Source organism: Nyctereutes procyonoides, unplaced genomic scaffold, assembly GCF_905146905.1.
Source record: "Nyctereutes procyonoides isolate TBG_1078 unplaced genomic scaffold, NYPRO_anot_genome, whole genome shotgun sequence".
Classification (NCBI taxonomy): domain Eukaryota; kingdom Metazoa; phylum Chordata; class Mammalia; order Carnivora; family Canidae; genus Nyctereutes; species Nyctereutes procyonoides.
This window is the reverse complement of record NW_026575146.1, coordinates 54465681-54483071: the sequence shown is the minus strand read 5'-3', so window position 1 is coordinate 54483071 and position 17391 is coordinate 54465681. Positions and strand designations below refer to the sequence as shown.

The following is a 17391-nucleotide window of genomic DNA, read 5'->3' as shown; positions in this document are numbered from 1 at the left end:
ACCTGTCTCTGCTTTGAAGACTTGATCTTGCCACCTGGGAATGTCCCGTGTATTTCCAAGATCTGAAGGTATTGATGAAGTCAGAAAACTGACTTCCATCTTTCTTCTCAGACTATAGGAATATTAAAGTAAAAAAAAATTGCAATATAATTTTAATAGAAATTATATATACATACATTTATAATTTACATATATTATATTTATATACATTATATTTATATATATTTATAATATTTATATTATATATATATATATATATATATATATATATATATATTGTTGTTGCTGTTGTTGTTTTTGCCCTGGGAGGGAATTAGAGGTTATACAATTCATCTCCCTGTTAGTTTGGGTATACTTTGAAATACTTAAGCATTTTCATGTGGTATACATATTCATACATAACTGAATATATGCAGGGAGGGCAGCCCATTTGCATCTGGGAGTCCCTTCAGAATCCACAGTCCAGAGGTAGTGACAAAGCATCTCATTTTTAAAATTTTTATATATATTTTATATATATATAATTATATATATATATATTTTTTTTTGCCAACATATAGTATAGCACCCAGTGCTCATCCCATCAAGTGCCCGTCACCCAGTCATCCCATTGTCAAAGCATCTCAAATGTGGTTATCAAGATTACACCAGAGGGCTGATTAATTAGGGATTTTTGAAAGAAGTTTTCACTGGGGAAGTTCAAGGTCTGTGGCTGGGCAGTACCATCACCATTGCCTCTGCCTCAGTGGGGAGGAGGAAGCTGAGATTGTCAAGGGATGGATCAGGACACGGCTGCTCCTTCGTAATGGTGTCATGTCTGCCTCACCCTTTCACACGAGCTGTGTGTCCGAGTGTCTGAGGACCACGTGGGACTCTTCCAGGCTTACAGACTGTTTTGTGCAGACATGTCAGTGAGTGTTGGTGTCTGGCTGCCAGAATTTCTTCAAAGACCTGCTTTCCTTGGAACACCCTGCCCAATGGTGAGACTGGAGAGAGAGGTGTCCATAGCCCCTCGTATTCAGAAAAAGAAGCAAACGTGCTGAACAGCCACATTGGCTGGGTCCAATCACTGTACACCCTCACTTTGCAGACGATGAAGCCGGGGCCCAGAGCCAAGAGTGGAGCAGCAGCAGGAGCCCAGCACTCCGGCTCCTGGACCCGGGCTTATGGTACAGGTCAGAGCTTCCCACACTACCTGGGATGAAGGACTCTCCATCCAACCTGTCATGGACCCTCCAACCTGTCATGGACCGAAGCTTTGGTAAATTAGAATAAATTGATGGAAAATGGTGTTAGTCGGCTTAGGACAGTTATAGCATCATACCAGAGATTGGGTGGGCTCAAGCACCAGAAACTTAATTTCTCACAGTTCTGGGAGCCTGGAAAAGTCCAGGATCAAGGTGGCGGCACAGTCTGTGTCTGGTGAGAACATCCACCTTCCTGGCTTGCCCATGGTGCCTTCTTGCTGTGTTTTACTGGGGACAGAGAGAGACTCTGGTCTCGTCCCCTTCTAGGGACACTGATTCAATCATGGGGGCTCCACCCTCATGACCTCACAAAAACTCAGTTATCTGCCAAAGGCTCCACCTCCGGAGACCCTCCCCCTGGGGCTTAGGGCTGCAACAGATGGATTTTTTTTTTATTTTTATTTTTTTAAAAAATATTTTATTTATTTATTCATGAGAGACAGAGAGAAAGAGAGAGAGAGGCAGAGACACAGGCAGAGGGAGAAGCAGGCTCCCTGCGGGGACTCAATCCCAGGACCCCGGGATCATAACCTGGAGCCAAAAGCAGGTGCTCAACCACTGAGCCACCCTAGCGTCCCCTCGACATATGGATTTTTGCGGGACATAAGCATTCAGTCCATAGCACTGATTTACCAGGAAAATGAAATAATAGTAATAATAAAAAAATAAAAAAGACATACTGGGCAGCCCAGGTGGCTCAGGAGTTTAGCGCTGTCTTCAGCCCAGGGCATGATCCTGGAGATCCGGGATCCAGTCCCACATCGGGCTCCTTGCGTGAAGCCTGCTTCTCCCTCTGCCTGTGTCTCTGCCTCTCTCTCTCTCTCTCTCTCTCTGTCTCTAATAAATAAAATCTTTTTAAAAAATTTCCCTTAAAAAAAAAAGACATACAAAATGCAACCCCAACCCCTTGTATTAAAAAAGCTTTATTTTTTAGAGCAGTTTGAGGTTTACAGCAAACTTGGACAGAAAGTACAGGGGTTTCTCACAGGTCCCACCCCCACCCAGGCACAGCCTGCCCCCCCCCCCCCCAGCATCTCACACCAGCAGGCTGCATTTCCAGAGCTTGCTCTCCTCAGGGACCAGGAACAAAGGGTCCTCGGCCTCGGGTCTGTGGCCCCAACTCTGAGCAGTGTGTGTGTGGGTTCCGACTCTAGACCTGGTTTCCTGGGGTCATTTCGGGCTTGAGTCCGTTCTGGGTGCTCCGTCCTGGGGACACCAAAGAAGCCTGGGAGTTGGGAAGACAGGCAGACCCCTTCCCTCTGCACCCACGTGTCTCTGAGGGTACTTGAGAGCAGAGGCAGCCCCGGGCACAGAAGGGCTTTGGCAGGTCCCCCAGGGATTGGGAGAACTGGCAGAGAAAGGAGGTAGCTCTGGTCTCCACCCAGCAATTTCGGGGAAACAGAACAAAGGAGTGCATCTCCATCCCGCCCCACCCCCCCACCACCCAAACAGGAGGATGCAGAATAAAGCAGGGGGGGTGAGGGAGAGGCTCTGACAAGGGCATCTTTGTTTATGTGGAGCTGCTGCAAGGGAAGCCAAGTCTGGGGCCAGAGAGCACCATGTTTCCTGCATTTTTCTCTCTCCGCAGGAGCCTTCATCCCCACACTCATTCAGCAGGTGTTGACTGAGCCACAGAGTACAGGCAGCCCGCCAGGTGCTGAGGAAGGACTGCTGAGCGGGAGAGGGGGTCAGACCAGAGAAGTAGATGAATACTAAGTGCAAAGTGACATTTCTCTTGGCTGCTGCTGAACCGTTCCCCGGCCTCAAGGGGCAGGATGAGCTGGATTCTCTTTTCTGGGCAACGTGGAAGACCAAAGGTGCTGGGGCCTGATCTATCAGAATGGTTTGAAGGGATCCTTCCTTCATCCTAGATTGTGAAACAGTCCTGGCAGGGGATGCCTCAGGGTGATGCTCAGCAGCCCTGGGCTTGTGGCATCAGGTGGTCAACAGTATTTGTGACACCTGATGAGGTTGGTAGGGAAGATGTCAAGAAGAAATGCAGTAGACTGCAGGGATATGGGTCAGTGGCTGGAAGATGACAAGAGGAGACATAAGGGCAGGGGTGGGAGTTGCTTGCTAGACCAACTCAATAGGACTCTTCTGCAGGCAGGCCAGAGTGATCAGATCCCGAAGGTGGGTAGGATTTCGGCTCAACAGACCCCGCAGGATTCCTGTTAAAACCAGACCGACGGGGATCCCCGGGTGGCTCAGCAGTTTGGTGCCTGCCTTTGGCCCAGGGCATGATCCTGGGGTCCCAGCATCAAGTCTTGCGTCAGGCTCCCGGCGTGGAGCCTGCTTCTCCTTCTGCCTGTGTCTCTGCCTCTCTCTCTTTGTCTATCATGAATAAATAAATAAATAAATCTTAAAAAAAAAAAAAAAAAAAAGACCGAGCAGGCCAAGGACAGAGCTCAAGGTTGGAGCCTGGTCGGAAAGGTTGGAGCCTGAGTCCTCAGAAAGAGGACTCAGAGGAGCCAATTCAAGTTTGGCCAAGGACAGAGTCTTTGTCAGAATCTGATGGGTTCCTTTTCTGAGTGAGAGCCTCTTGCCACACTGTGTCCCTGGCCTCAGGCATGTCATTGTCTTGGTACGAATCTTCTTTTCATTCCAATAACCGGCAAGATCTTTTGTGTTTTGCCCTAACAAGAGAGCTAGGGCCAAAGTTCTGGGTGAATCATAGTTCTTTTCTCTCTGAAAAAGTGGCTGTAGGTCCCAGGTGTATGGAGATTTTCCAGCGTCTTTAGATACTGAACATAAATTCAGAAGGAGCTAAGGGAGCATTTTATAGTGAGAGTGGGGACACATATCTGGCAGGAAAGGATCCAAGCAAGTAGAGGTGCTGGAATTATTTTTGCTTTTGACAGGAGCTGTTTCTCCCACTGCTTGGTGGAGGCAAGTGGGTTTTCAACAATAAATCATAAACCACAATATCAGAGGTGTCAAGGACAGAGGCTTGCCTCTTTATTTTATAAATGAGGAACCCACCATCCAGAGAGGTTAGTTCATTTGCTGAATATCACAGAACCTGAAAATGCCAAAATACAAGACCTTGACCTATGTCTTCTGCCTTCTGTCATCACAGACAGCTTATTTTTCCCTGGACTGCCACAGCATGGAACTCTGAGAAGGTAAAGGAAACAAGTCGCAGGAACTCTTAAGTGACTGTAACATTAACGCCGATGTATCACTTAAAAATGGTAATAATGACCAACATTATTGGGAGCCCTTTAAGAGCTGTCAAATTAACTCAGTTCAGGTAATCTTCATAAGAAAACCTTCGCACTTCACTTGTTCTTATGGTTCAACTTGATTTCCCTTGTCTAATTGCACTGGCCTGTATCTCTAGTACAGTGTCAAAGAGTAGTGGAGATTAGTGAACATCCTTGCTTTGTTCCTGATCTTAAAGGTAATGCCTCCAATGCTTTCCTATTAAATATTAGCTTTAGGATGATTCCATCATGTTAAGAAAATACCACAAGTTCTCTAAGTTCTTGAGTGTTTTTTCTTCTTTTTCTTCTTCTGTGAAGAGGTATTGAATTATCCTCAGCATTTATGGAGATAATCATGATTTTTTTGGCCATAGGTTTATTAATGTGGACTGTGGTTTTAATGGATTTGTAAAAGTGACCCAACACTGCATTCTTGAACAAATACCACTTATTCTTGATATATTATTTTCTTAATGTGATGTTAGACTCATTGTTGCTAACATTTAGAAATTTTACAGGGATACTTATGAATGATACTGGTCTATATATTTATCTGTATTGCTTCTTGTTTAGCTATCAGTGTTATATTTGTGTCATAGAACAAGAAGCTTTCCTTCCTTTTCAATGCTGTGGAATATTTTAAGAGCATTGAATTATCTGATCTTTGAAGGTGTGGTAGATTTTGTTGTGGAAAGTCTGGTGCTTCTGTTTCCTTAATAAATTTCTCCATTTCTTAAATGGAATTGGTCCATTTCAATTTTCTAACTCTAATGGTGGTCAATTTGGGTAATTTTAATTTTCCTTGGAAATCATCCATTTGACATGTTTTTCCAGATTTATTTGCAAAGAAGTCTTGTGAAGTTGTCTCTTACAATTGTAAACTTTCCTTCTGCTGCAATAGTTATTTCCCTCTTGACATCTTTTATTTTGTGGTGTTTGTGTTCTCTCCTATTTATCTTGATCAAGTTAGCTAATGATTTGTTAAGTTTGTTAACTTTTTTAAAAAACAGAATTTTGCTTGTTAGTTACGTCTATTTCTCTATTCTCTCATTTATTTCTGCTTTTATCATTATTTTTTATGCTTTCTTTTGGCTTACTTTGTTCTTTTTAAAGTGCTTTGAGCTGGAAATTGAATTCATTTTATTATTTTTATTGATAAATGTATTTAGTACAATGATTTTTCTTTTAAAGATTTTTATTGATTTATTTGGGAGAGAGAGAGAGCACAAGCAAGGGGAGAGACAGAGGGAGAGGGAGAAGCAGACTCCCCACTGAGTGGGGATCCTGATGCGGGGCTCCATCTCAGGATCCTCAGACCATGACTGGAGCTGAAGGCAGATGCCCACCAACTGAGCCACCCAGGCACCCCTGATTTTTCTTATTTACTACTTTACTTGCATTCTATAGAGTGTGATATATTTTTATTGTGATTAGAGACCTCTCTTAAGGGAAAAGAATACAAAATTAAGAATATGAAACTAGGTACAAGGCCTTGAAAGGGGTACATGTAAGTGAGGGGCCATCACACTTGAATTTTACTACCGTCACAGTAAATCCACCTGATTAAAAATAAGGCTTGAGGGACACCAGAGTGGCTCAGTGGGTGGGCATCTTATCAACATCTGCCTTCAGCTCAGCGGTCATGATCCCAGGGTTCTGGGATCAAGTCTCACATTGGGCTCCCTGCTCCATGGGGTTTGCTTCTCCCTCTCCCTCTATTCTCTCTCTCACAAATAAGTAAATGAAATCTTATTTATTTTTATTTATTTTTTTAAATTTTTATTTATTTATGATAGTCACACAGAGAGAGAGAGGCAGAGACACAGGCAGAGGGAGAAGCAGGCTCCATGCACCGGGAGCCCGACGTGGGATTCGATCCGGGGTCTCCAGGATCGCGCCCTGGGCCAAAGGCAGGCGCCAAACCGCTGCGCCACCCAGGGATCCCGAAATCTTATTTTTTTAAAAGATTCTCTCTCTTCCTCTGCCCCTCCCCCACCTCCCTCTCTAAAAAAATAAGTAAATAATAAAAAAATAAAAATAAGGCTTGAGATTCATGAATGATTTTTGTAGTTGGAATTTTGAGATGAGTTAGTAGTCAGGGAAGACTTGCCACGTGAGTAGCAAGAAAAAAGAATGGCAAAGAGAATGAGCTGTAGAGGTATGCAGAGGTTGTGCTGAGCAGCGGGCGGAATTAATCTCTGTAATCTTTACCACATGCCTGATTGCTTTACTGTTACCATTTTATAAGTGATTAAAAGGAGTTTCTGAAATGTTAAAATACTTGCTTCGGATCACACAGTCGGTGAGATTAAATCTCGCCGAGTCCAGCCCAGAAGCCTATATCTCACTACACACACCAACCACATTGTTGGTGCCCAGAAGGGACTGGCCATGTGCTCTTCCCACCTGCTCCAACAGCAGCCAGTTTAGGAACTGGTCTCACAGCCACCAGTGATGCAGCATTACCTATGGCATGGGACTGAGCAAAGCACACTGACGGACTGTATCAGTCATCTCTTGCTGTGGAACAAATGACCCTCAAACAGTACATAGTAGGGCAGCCCCAGTGGCGCAGCAGTTTAGCGCCACCTGCAGCCCAGGGCGTGATTCTGGAGACCCAGGATCGAGTCCTGCATCGGGCTCCCTGCATGGGGCCTGCTTCTCCCTCTGCCTGTGTCTCTGCCTGCCTCTCTCTCTCTCTGAATGAATAAATAAATAAATCTTTAAAAACAAAAACAAAAAAACAATACATAGTTACTACATCATAAGCACTGAGCATCAGGAACCTGGGAGCAGCTTGGCTGGATGGTTCTGGCTTTGGGTCGGTCATGAGGTTGCTGTCAGGCAGTCAGAGCGGCAGACTCATCCGGGACCACAGGATCTGCTTCCAGGCCCACTCACGTGACTGTGGACAGGCTTCCATTCATCATTGGCTATCACCTGGAGACTTTAGTTGCTTACTGTGTAGACCCGTCCATGGGGATGCTCACGGCATGGTAGCCAGCTTCCCCCACAGAGTGTGATCTGAGAAATGGAGGAAAACTACACAGAGACCCCTCAGAGGGAAGCCACAGGCTTCTTGTATCATACCTTGGAGGTGCCATTCCACCACTTCCGTTTGTTAGAAGCCAGTAAGTCCAGCCTGCACCCTCAGGAGGGGAAGTAAGCTGCACCTATTGAAGGGAGGCGTACCCCAAAATATGTGGATGTGTTTTTAAAACCACCACAGTACTGTTGTGTGTATAGGAAGCCTTCAGACTTTAGCTCTGCCATGGGACTTCTCCCAGGATTATTTTTTCTTTAAATATTATATTTATTCATGAGAGACACACAGAGGCAGAGTCATTGGCAGAGGGAGAAGCAGGCTCCCTGTTGGGAGCCCGATCCAGGCCTCAATCCCAGGACCCTGGGATCATGACCTGAGCCATAGGCAGAAGCTCAACCACTGAGCCACCCAGGGCCCCCCTGGGGTTTTTGCTTAGACTGAGATCCTCCTCCAGAATCCACTCCTTGCTCTCCCTGGAGATCTAAGCCTCTCCTCATCCTGTGGGATAGAGAGAAAAGCTCACCTTCATTGATGCATCATTCACTCAGCAAATATTAACCAATGACAACTAGATATTGGGTGCAGCTCCGGGACCTGGGATGGAGCAGTGACCAAACACACGGCATCCTTGTGCTACTGGGGCTTATATTTGAGTGTGAGGAGCCAGATAATAAAGAAATGACTAAAATAACAGCAACAGTAATAAGAACTATAAGGAGAAATAAAGCACAATGAAAGGACAGGAGGTGACAGGTGTTGCTCCTCCAAGCAGAATGAACAGACGAGGCCATGCTGCATTGTATCAGATGTGCTCAGAGAAATCCTCTCTGCTGAGGTGACATTTCAACAGAGACCTGACTGAGAGGAGATGAGCCACGTGGCCACTAGGAGAGAACACAGCAAGGGCAAAGGCCCTGGGGCCGGAGTGGTCTTGGCATGTGTTCCTGAAATATTCTGGCTGCTGGGTGGTGGAGGAGGAAGAGAGAAGAGAGAACACAGGGCAGGAGGCTGCTGTAGTTACCCACAGAGTGGAAACGGTGGTGGCTTGTTCTAAGGAGGACGCAGGAGAAGTCCTGAGACACGGTCAGATTCAGATGCAGCTCAAGAGGCGGTGTCGCTGACTGAACACAACGGAGCCAACTGGTGACCACTCTGAGCACACTGTGTGCTGTATACCGTGTGCCAGGCCCCATGCTGGGCATGCTGGGTAGAGAAGTGAGCAAGCCGGATGCAGTGCCCGCCCACATGGCACGGCCTGCCGGGCAACATGGGTGACAAGTACTGGAGGCCTCACAGGGCAGCGAGCCAGTCATGCGGGGTAGGGCCGCGGAGGACCGTGTGGGATCTGCATGGGCAGGAATGGGGTGGCCGGCGTTACAGGCAGAGGACGAAGTCCTGCTGGGGAGTGGCAGGGAGGCTGTGTTTTGAAGGCTGTTGGTTCCAGAAGCAGGGAGGAGCTGCAGGAGATGAGGCAGGATGAGAGTTAGAAGCAGGCTTGTAGAGACCCTGCAATGCCAGGCTGGGTGGTTGGATTTGATGGAAAAAGCCCCGGAAAGAGCCCACAGGCCCCATCCAGCATGGGTTGCAGTGCAAAAGAACTGAAAATGCGGATCCCCCCCACCTCGTTGAGATGTTTTTGCTAATACTATCAGGGTAGGAGTTAAGAATAAAGATAATGGGACGCCTGGGTGGCTCAGGGTTGAGCGCCTTTGGCTCAGGTCGTGATTCCGGGTCCGGGGATCGAGTCCCACATCGGGCTCCCCATGGGGAGCCTGCTTCTCCCTCTGCCTGTGTTTCTGCCTCTCTCTCATGAATAAGTAAATAAATCTTAAAAAATAAAACAAAAATTAATGATCGCAGTACAATAGAAAAACAGCGAGGAAAAATTGAAAGAAGCCTCATGCCCAGCAAACAGAGGAGTTAAATTTTCTTATGTTAAAAAGTTTTCAGATGGTGTGTGTGATAGAACAATGTGTAGCCAGTAAAGAATGTCTTCAAAGGCATTCTGAATGACACGAGGAGGAGTTTACAATATAATGTCAAGTAAAACAGAAACAAAAAGGATCTAGGAACTATAGCACAGCACACAATGCACAATGGACGGAAATGCAGCAAAATGTTCATGATTCTCTCTAGGTACTGAGAATATCTGTGATTGCCCTTTCCCTTTTCCTACTTTTCTAAATTTTTTTGAAAAACCTCACAGGAATATGCAGCCCTTTTGTAATCAGAAAAATGGCTTAGGTATAAAGATTAAACATGGATTTTTAAAATTTATTTTTTAAAGATTTTATTTATTTATTCATGAGAGACACCAAGAGAGAGAGGCAGAGGGAGAAGCAGGCTCCCTGTGGGGAGCCTGATGTGGGACTCGATCCCAGGACCGTGGGATCACGCCCTGAGCCAAAGGCAGACACTCAACCACTGAGCCACCCTCCCTAAATATGGATTTTAAATACAGGCTCGCCTAGCATGATTGAGAAGGGCAGCCCTGAGCACCTGATCTGGAGTACTAAGTTCTTTGGAGACAGGATTGTCAGAACTCTGGGGCTACCTGGATGTGGAAGAGAGAGACAAGAGTCAAAGATGTGTATTGCTTCCTTGCTTGCTTCTCCTTGGCAGCAGCCAGAGCAATCCTATTAAAACATAATTCGGATCAGTTTCCTCCTCTGCTCAAAACCTTTCGATGGCTCCCACCTGGCTCAGAATAAAAGCCAGAATCCTTCGAGTACCTTACAGCACCCCATGTACCTACCCTAGGATTATCTCTGACTTGGTGGTCTTGCCCTCTCCCTTCCTCCCACCCTCTCCTCCGGCTGCCTCATTGTTTCTGAACATGCCCCAGGGCCTTTGCACCTGCCATCTCCTTGCTTGGAATGCTTTTTGAAATCTCTGTGTTTTGCCCACTCACGTGTTTCCTTCTCTGTGAGGCCTTTTCTGGCCATGCTCCCCAAAACTGCAATCCTCTGGCACTCCCATCCTTTCATTGCTTAATATTTATCCCTAGCACACATCCTAACTTAGTGTAACTATGTATTTTTACTTATGTAAGTTGTTTGGTTTTTGTCTCTTCCATTGGACTATAAATTGCAGGAGGGCAGAGGTTTTGTTTTGTTCACTGTGGCCTCCCCGGCCCCTGGCACAGGATTAATACTAAGTGAATGCTTGCTGACTGAATCACCGTAATCTAAATAAAGAACCCAGAAGTTCCACTTACCCTACAAAGATCATCAGATTTGCCATTGTGTAGTCAGAGGCACCGGATGGCTGGGCCTCTTACAATGGTAAATTCTCTTGGTTCATTTAACGTTAGAGTCCATTTTTAAGATCTCCATTTCCACGTGATGTATTTGTCGGTTGTTTTTTTTGTTTTTAGGAACAATGTCACTCTTCGTGGCTTGGAGATTGGGGTGGCAGTGGGTTCCAGAAGCAGGGACTCTGAGAAAGGGGAGGATGGATGGGGTCACCGGTGCTCTGTGGACCGAGGGTGTGTGGAAGTATCTCCACGGAGCGCCTGCTCCAGTGCTGTGCCCTGGCCACTCCTTCGGGTTGGGGAACTGCAGGCACTGGCCGTGGAGGTTCCCGCGTCAGGATCCAGCATCCACTGAGAAGCTGCCCTTGGGCTGATGTCACCACCTCGCTGGGGTGAGCTGCTCTTGGGGCTCCCTGGGCGTCCAGTGCTGTGGAGCAGAGCTGTGGAGTCCCCAGGAGACATACCACCTCCTGGCCAGATTGGTGGGGACCCCTGGAATCCAGGCCAGTGAGCGTTTCTACACAGGATGGAAGGTTCTGGAATTGGGGTGGCATCAGTGGAGATCCTCTTTCACCTCCAGGCCCCAACTCAATACCTTTTCTCCACCTAATCCACCTTTTTCTGAAAGTCGCTTGAGCCAAGCCTCAGAATGGGAAGGGTTTGGTCTCCCCCGACCCTCCCTCACCTACTATACGTAAGCCAAGGTAACATCAACGGGCTATTTTCTTTTTTACTAAAGAGAAATTTGGGGGGCTCCATCGATGAGGCGTCTGCCTTCGGCTCAGGTCATGATCCTGGGGTCCTGGGATCCAGTCCCGTCTCCGTGGGGAGTGTGCTTCTCCCTCTCCCTCTGCCTGCCGCTCCCCCTGCTTGTGCTCTCTTTCTCTGTGTCAAATAAATAAACAAAATCTTTAAAAAAAAAAATCTGCGTAACAGAGGCCCTGAACAATCCATGGAGAGTGACTGTACCCCCCCCGCCCCCCCCGCCCCCCCCCCCCCCCCCCCCCCCCCCCGCCAAGCGCTCAGACGCATTTCCCTGGAAGAGCAGAAACCAGTTTTAAGGCCTTTAAGGCGGAGTCGCTCGGTTCCCATCCCGCCCAGCAGGTGGCTGCACAACATCACAGATGGGCGCACCCGTCAGGCTGGGAGGCCCCGCGGAGACACCTGGTCCCCTTGAAGCAGGGCCTCAGGGTGTCACTCGGGGTCCCCTCAGTGTCCATTGCTGAGACTGTCCTGGGACAGCCGTGGCCGTCCCCCATGGAAGCTTCGGCGGCCAGGAGCTGAGCTGAGCACGTCGGCTGCTTTCTCTCCCTCTTCGGAGCATCCCCCCCCCCCCCAAGCTAGCCTCCGGGCCTCCACTTTCCAGGTGAGGACAACCAGGAGATGAAGCCGCTTCCCGAACGCCTGGGTGCGGGAGGGGAGTCCGGTGGGGAGGGAGCCAGGGCCCGCGGCAGAGGCGGCCTGGGCACCCTCGGTCTCCGCACCCCCCTCCCCCGCAGGCAGCTCAGGCGGGGGGCACTGGGGCAATCCCTAGGGTCCTTCTTCCCGGAAAAGTGAGACGCAGGACAGATGGCCCACTCCTGTGGGCCCCGCGTGCAGCTGACCTTTCCCGGCCAAGGCCAACAGCGCCCCCCGCATCCTGCTCCTGGGCCCCTGGGCCCCGACTCCCAGGTGGCTGCACCCCCCCCCCCCCCGCAGGTGACATCTTGTGACGAGCATCCTGTTTGGTTTTCCAGGTACCTGGGTGCCTGCGGCCACGCTGCTCCTCCGGGGCCGAGGGAAGTCGCTGCGAATGCGGGGCAAGCGCCAGGTGGGACCTTGGGGACATCACGCTTCTGGTACTTTGGGCAAACTGCTGACGCCTGGGGGCAGTTTGCTTCTCAGTAAAACACAGGTGACACCCGCCCTGTGATGAGCTGTCCAGCATGCCCGCAGAACGTCAGTCCCAGGGGGACAGCCAGTGGGCCTGGCTGGCGCCCCCCAGCCCTGGTGAGCGGGGAGGGCTTTGCCTCGGTAAGTCACTAGGAGATGCGGGCTGTGGGGGGCTTCCGGGGGCCACGTCGGGCAGGGCGGTGGATAGAAAGATGGGTTTGCCTTGTTGACGGTGAACTGTGTCTGTCCTGGGGTTGCAGACCTCGGGGAGCTGCGGGAGCCTGATCTGAGCCCCCAGCCCCCCAGGCCAGCGCCGGAGGGACCCTCAGCTGTTGCCCAGATGCATCCCTCCCCTCACCAGAGCCCCCTGTGCCATGACACATACCCCACAAGACTCATTGACACTTTGACCTGTCTGCTCCCAAATGGGCCACGAGAACACACTTAATTTTTTAAATAAAGATTTGCAGGCCCGCTCCCCGCAAGTGAGCCTGGGGACGCCCCAGGCCGCCTGAAGAACTGGCCCAGAGCAGTGACGCTGGGCAGGGGTCAACAACCAGCTCTGGGGGGAAGAATGAACCCCCTCCGCACCCCACAAATACAGTATAAATGAACTTGCACGAGGGATGCGTAGCCCACGATGTACAGATAATAAGTGGCTTGCTCCCACGGCCCCCCCCGCAGCTGCAGCGGGGCTCGGTTTCCTGCCAGCTCCCCCTGCCAGGGCTCCCGACTCGGCACCAAGAGCGGTCGGGCCGGGGCAGGTCCGGGCCACTGCGCAGTCAGCGAGCGGCCCTCACCTCCGGGCACCGCAGGGCAGCCCTGGCTTCGGTTCGGCCGCCGTTTTTAGGTCCAGACAAAAGCGAAATGACCAGAGTGTGTGTCACAGTGGCCTTGTTCGCGGAAGGGGAGAGTGACTTCTTGGCCAAATCGGCCGCTCGCTGCTTGGCTGTGCAGAGCCGCTTTCCTCGGTTTCCCTGCGAGTCGCTGTGCAGTGGCTGCAGTCCCGAAACGTTTCAGTTTAATTTAGAGTCACGTTTGCTCCGCCACTTGCAGATACTTGACGGAACGAGGAGTCAAGTTTGCCCTGGCCCGGGGTGTCAGTGCTCCCGCCACGGCGCGGGCAGGCCGGCAGCGCCACGTCCCGGGACCCCCGCGGGAGACGGGAGCTGCGGGTCCTGGGGGCGCGGGCGCGGGCGCGGCCGGGTGGACGGAGCGAGGTAGTGGCCGAGGCTCGGTTACCGGTCACCTTTGTATTTGAGTGAGGCCGTTCATTTTACCCATGACCCTGTGTAACGACAAAAGTCCGAAACTCGGGCTGCGGGTTCTGGAGGGTGAAGGCGAGCTGGCTGCGCAGGCCTGGCCTGGGGGGCCCCCCACCCTGCCCCCGCTGGGAGCCAGGCGCCCCGTGTCCTCTGAAGCCCTGCGGCATCGGGGGTCGGACAGAGGTTGGGGCCCCTGGAAGTCAGGAGCACCCACGGCTTCCTCGGCACCCCCGTTCCTGACAGGCGAGGAGCTCCAGCCAGTCTGGAGGCAAAGAGGGAGTTTGGGGGTCGTGGGATGGTCGCCCTGTTGGCCCACCCTGACGGGTGAGGGCACCCACGTTCCTTCTGGTTTCCTCTTGTGATGAGGCCGGGGCTGGAGGGCCCGTCCCAGGGCCGGGACACCCCCTGCTATTTCTCCGCTGTGTGTCCTGGGGCCGCGTCTCCACCTGAGCCTCTCAGCCTCACTTTCAGCAAAGTGGGGGCGACCTGGCCGATGGCTGTGAGGACCAGGTGTGTCCGGGGTGGAGGGCGGGAGGTTCACGGCCGTGCCCTCCACGGACCCGGGGCTGGAGCAGCGTGTCTGTGCCCCAGCTCTTCCCGAGAGCAAACTCGTTGTGGAGCTGGACACGGTCTCGTCTACAGACTCCAGGAGTGGGGGCGCACCAGGGGCTGGAGGGGCTGCAGGGGAACAGAGTCGAAGCTGTTTAGCAGGCCTTCCAGAATGTTCTGCGATCAGCCCCAGACGGAGCTGCTTCACTCTTATGTTTCCTTCTCTGTCTGTTTGGGTTTGGTCACCACGAGTGATGTGCCCCAGACACTGACTGTGGGGACCAGACTGCGTGCGGCTGTGGGAGCTGGGGAGGGAGCCCAGGGAGGCCTGCGCCTCTGGCCTGCTATAAAGGAGAGTGGATGTGAACGGGGGCTGGGGTGGGCAGGGGGTGGACGCAGAGTGGCACTGAATGTGTCACCTGCACTTCCCAGCTCAGTGACATGGTGACTTGTCAGAGGAGCTGCTGCACACCTACCTGGTCCAGGTCTCAGAAATGGAGGAGCTGCTGGATGGTCTGTGCCCGAGCCCGCGGTGTGCACAGCCAGCCAGGACGCCGTGCCAGCCACAGCAGCACCCAGCTGCTGACTGACCCTCAGCAGGTCTTGGCTGATGTTTCTGTCTGCCGTCCAGATGTCACTCAAACTTCCCTTGTGAACGACCCAAATTTAGAATCTTACAGGAAAGTGAAACTGGAAAACCAGGTTCCAGCTTAGCTAAGTGGACATGGTGGAGAGCCAGCACTCGATGCTTCCGGAGGACCAAGCGCTATTTGATCCTCTCGTCATATTTTTTCAGGTTCCTATTCCTCGGCCTGGAATATGCTTCCCCTGCTGTGGGACCTGGAAAACTCCTACGCTGCCTTCAAAACCCCCCAGAGACATCCCTTCCTCTGAGAAGAGTTCCCTAACACTCTAGGACTAGTTCTGGACTTTGCACATCACGACCGCCTCTGTTGTACATGTGAGATGCTTCAAGGGCACAGTCTTTCCTCTTAAGGGGGACGAGCTGTGCCTGTGTGACAGCTGGAGAAGTAGTTGCCCAGGTTGGTTAATTAACTTGCCCAGGATGGCACAGAGAGACTATAACCAATATAATACCTGGTTATACTTTGAATCCCTGTCTGTGACTTTTCTAATTATGAGCTGCCCTGACTAGAAAGCTGAGAAAAATTTGGCCCTTGCTCATCAGAGACTATGAATTGGAGGAGAAAGAGAGCTGCGATGTGGTCAGGCAGCTGGTTAAGATTACCCACAGGAGCAGATCGGGCAGTGGGCTCCGGGCGAGGAGCTCCAGGCGGCAGCAAGGCTGTGCGTCCCACCGGGCGCAGGGCTGCCCTCAGCCCTCCAGCCTAGCAGAAGGCACGGGGAGCCAGCAGCTGGCTGTGCTCTTCGGCCCTCGCCAAGACCCTGCAGGTGGCCCAAGGCCAAGGTCACAGCACTCTGCTCCCCAGTGTCTCCAGGCAATCCAGGCCTGGCCAGGGGGGGGGAGACGAGGCGCCCCGTCCCTCCCCCAGCAGCTCCCAGGGAGTGACGACTCACTGTGTGGCTTCCAGCAAGTCCCACTCCTGGTCTGGAGAAGGGCCTGGGAAGTGGCTGAGATTCCTCACTCGCTCACCCATGTGGTAGCGCAGGTGGTCGCGGGGATTAGTTCGCATGTGATGCCACCAGATGGCGCCAGATGCCAGCCCCTGCCAAGTTGGTTCCTTATTGAAAAGGGGTGGTTTCGGGAATGAGCGTGAGCTGGGCGTGTGTGTGTGTGTGTGTGTGTGTGTGTGTGTGTGTGTGTGTGTGTGTGTGTGTGTGTGTGTGTGTGTGTTTGCAGGGAGCGCCAGAGTGCTAACAACACCCTACATCTGCCGGCGTCACCCTACCTGGCGGGGTTCATCTCCAGCTCGGCGCTAGCCACACTGGCCTCCTACCCTGCCTCCAGCGCTCCCTGCAAGGTCTGGCCTCAGGGCCTTTGTGTGTGCTGTCCCTTCAGCTTGGGACGCTCACCCCTTACACATCCGCCGGGACCTCCCACATTCCCTCGCAGTGAGGCCTTTCCTAGCCATCCCATATAAAAAAACTACCTCCAAACCCATCCCATGCTTTATTTTTAATAGAAACACTGTGGTAAAATATGCATAACAAAATTTTACTGCTTTAACCACCTTTCAGTTTAAAGTCCTGTGGCATTAAGTACATTCACACTGTTGTACAACCCTGTCCACCATCCATCCCCAGGGCTTTTTCCATCTTCCCAAACTGAAATCATGGATCCACTGAATGATGGATCCCTCTTCTCCCCTCGCCCGGCCCTGGCAGCCAGCGTTCTTTTTTCTCTCTCTGTGAATCTGACTGCTCTAGCTTTCTCATTAAAGTTATGTAGTATATGTCCTTTCGGGACTGGTTTATGTCACTTAGCATAACGTCTTCAAGCTCCATCCATGTTGTAGCCTGTGACAATTTGCTTTCTTTTCAAGGCTGTATAATATTCCCCCCCTCTTTCTCTTTCTCTCTCTCTCCTATTTTGATTATTCATTCGTCTGTTGGTAGATGCTTGGGTTGCTCCCAATCCTGTGAGGAGGAAAGCTGGTATGAATGTGGGTGCTCTTTTCAAACATACTTTACTTCTCTGACAGCTCTGATCACCATCCAGCTACCCACCCTCTTGCCCCCAGCTAGACAGACAAATGGTTGCCGCTTGGTAGACAAGGTAACCCAAGGATTATGGTTGTGGTGCCTTAAAGGACACGGGCCACTTATAGTCGCTCGCCTGGCCATTTTATTCTAACATTCCTTTTTAAATGTCTGTAGACACTTGGTACCTCAAAATGCTCTTTGGAGCGGCTTTATTATTATTCTCACTTTGTCATAATGAGTTAATAAATCTTTGCTATGTGTTCATTCTGTATTTGTAGGGGAGTCGTATTTTTAACTTTTAAAAATTTATGCATTGACATTCCAGAAG

At 50.8% G+C, this 17391-nt stretch overlaps 1 long non-coding RNA gene across 1 annotated transcript; it reads left to right on the top strand.

Annotated features, from left to right (window-relative positions):
• The first annotated feature begins 299 nt into the window (after positions 1–299).
• On the top strand, positions 300–7188 carry LOC129500793 (uncharacterized). The gene is made up of 3 exons (XR_008662602.1): positions 300–1261; positions 2836–3064; positions 4109–7188. It is a non-coding gene; the product is annotated as an uncharacterized LOC129500793 (long non-coding RNA).
• The last annotated feature ends 10203 nt before the right edge of the window (positions 7189–17391 follow it).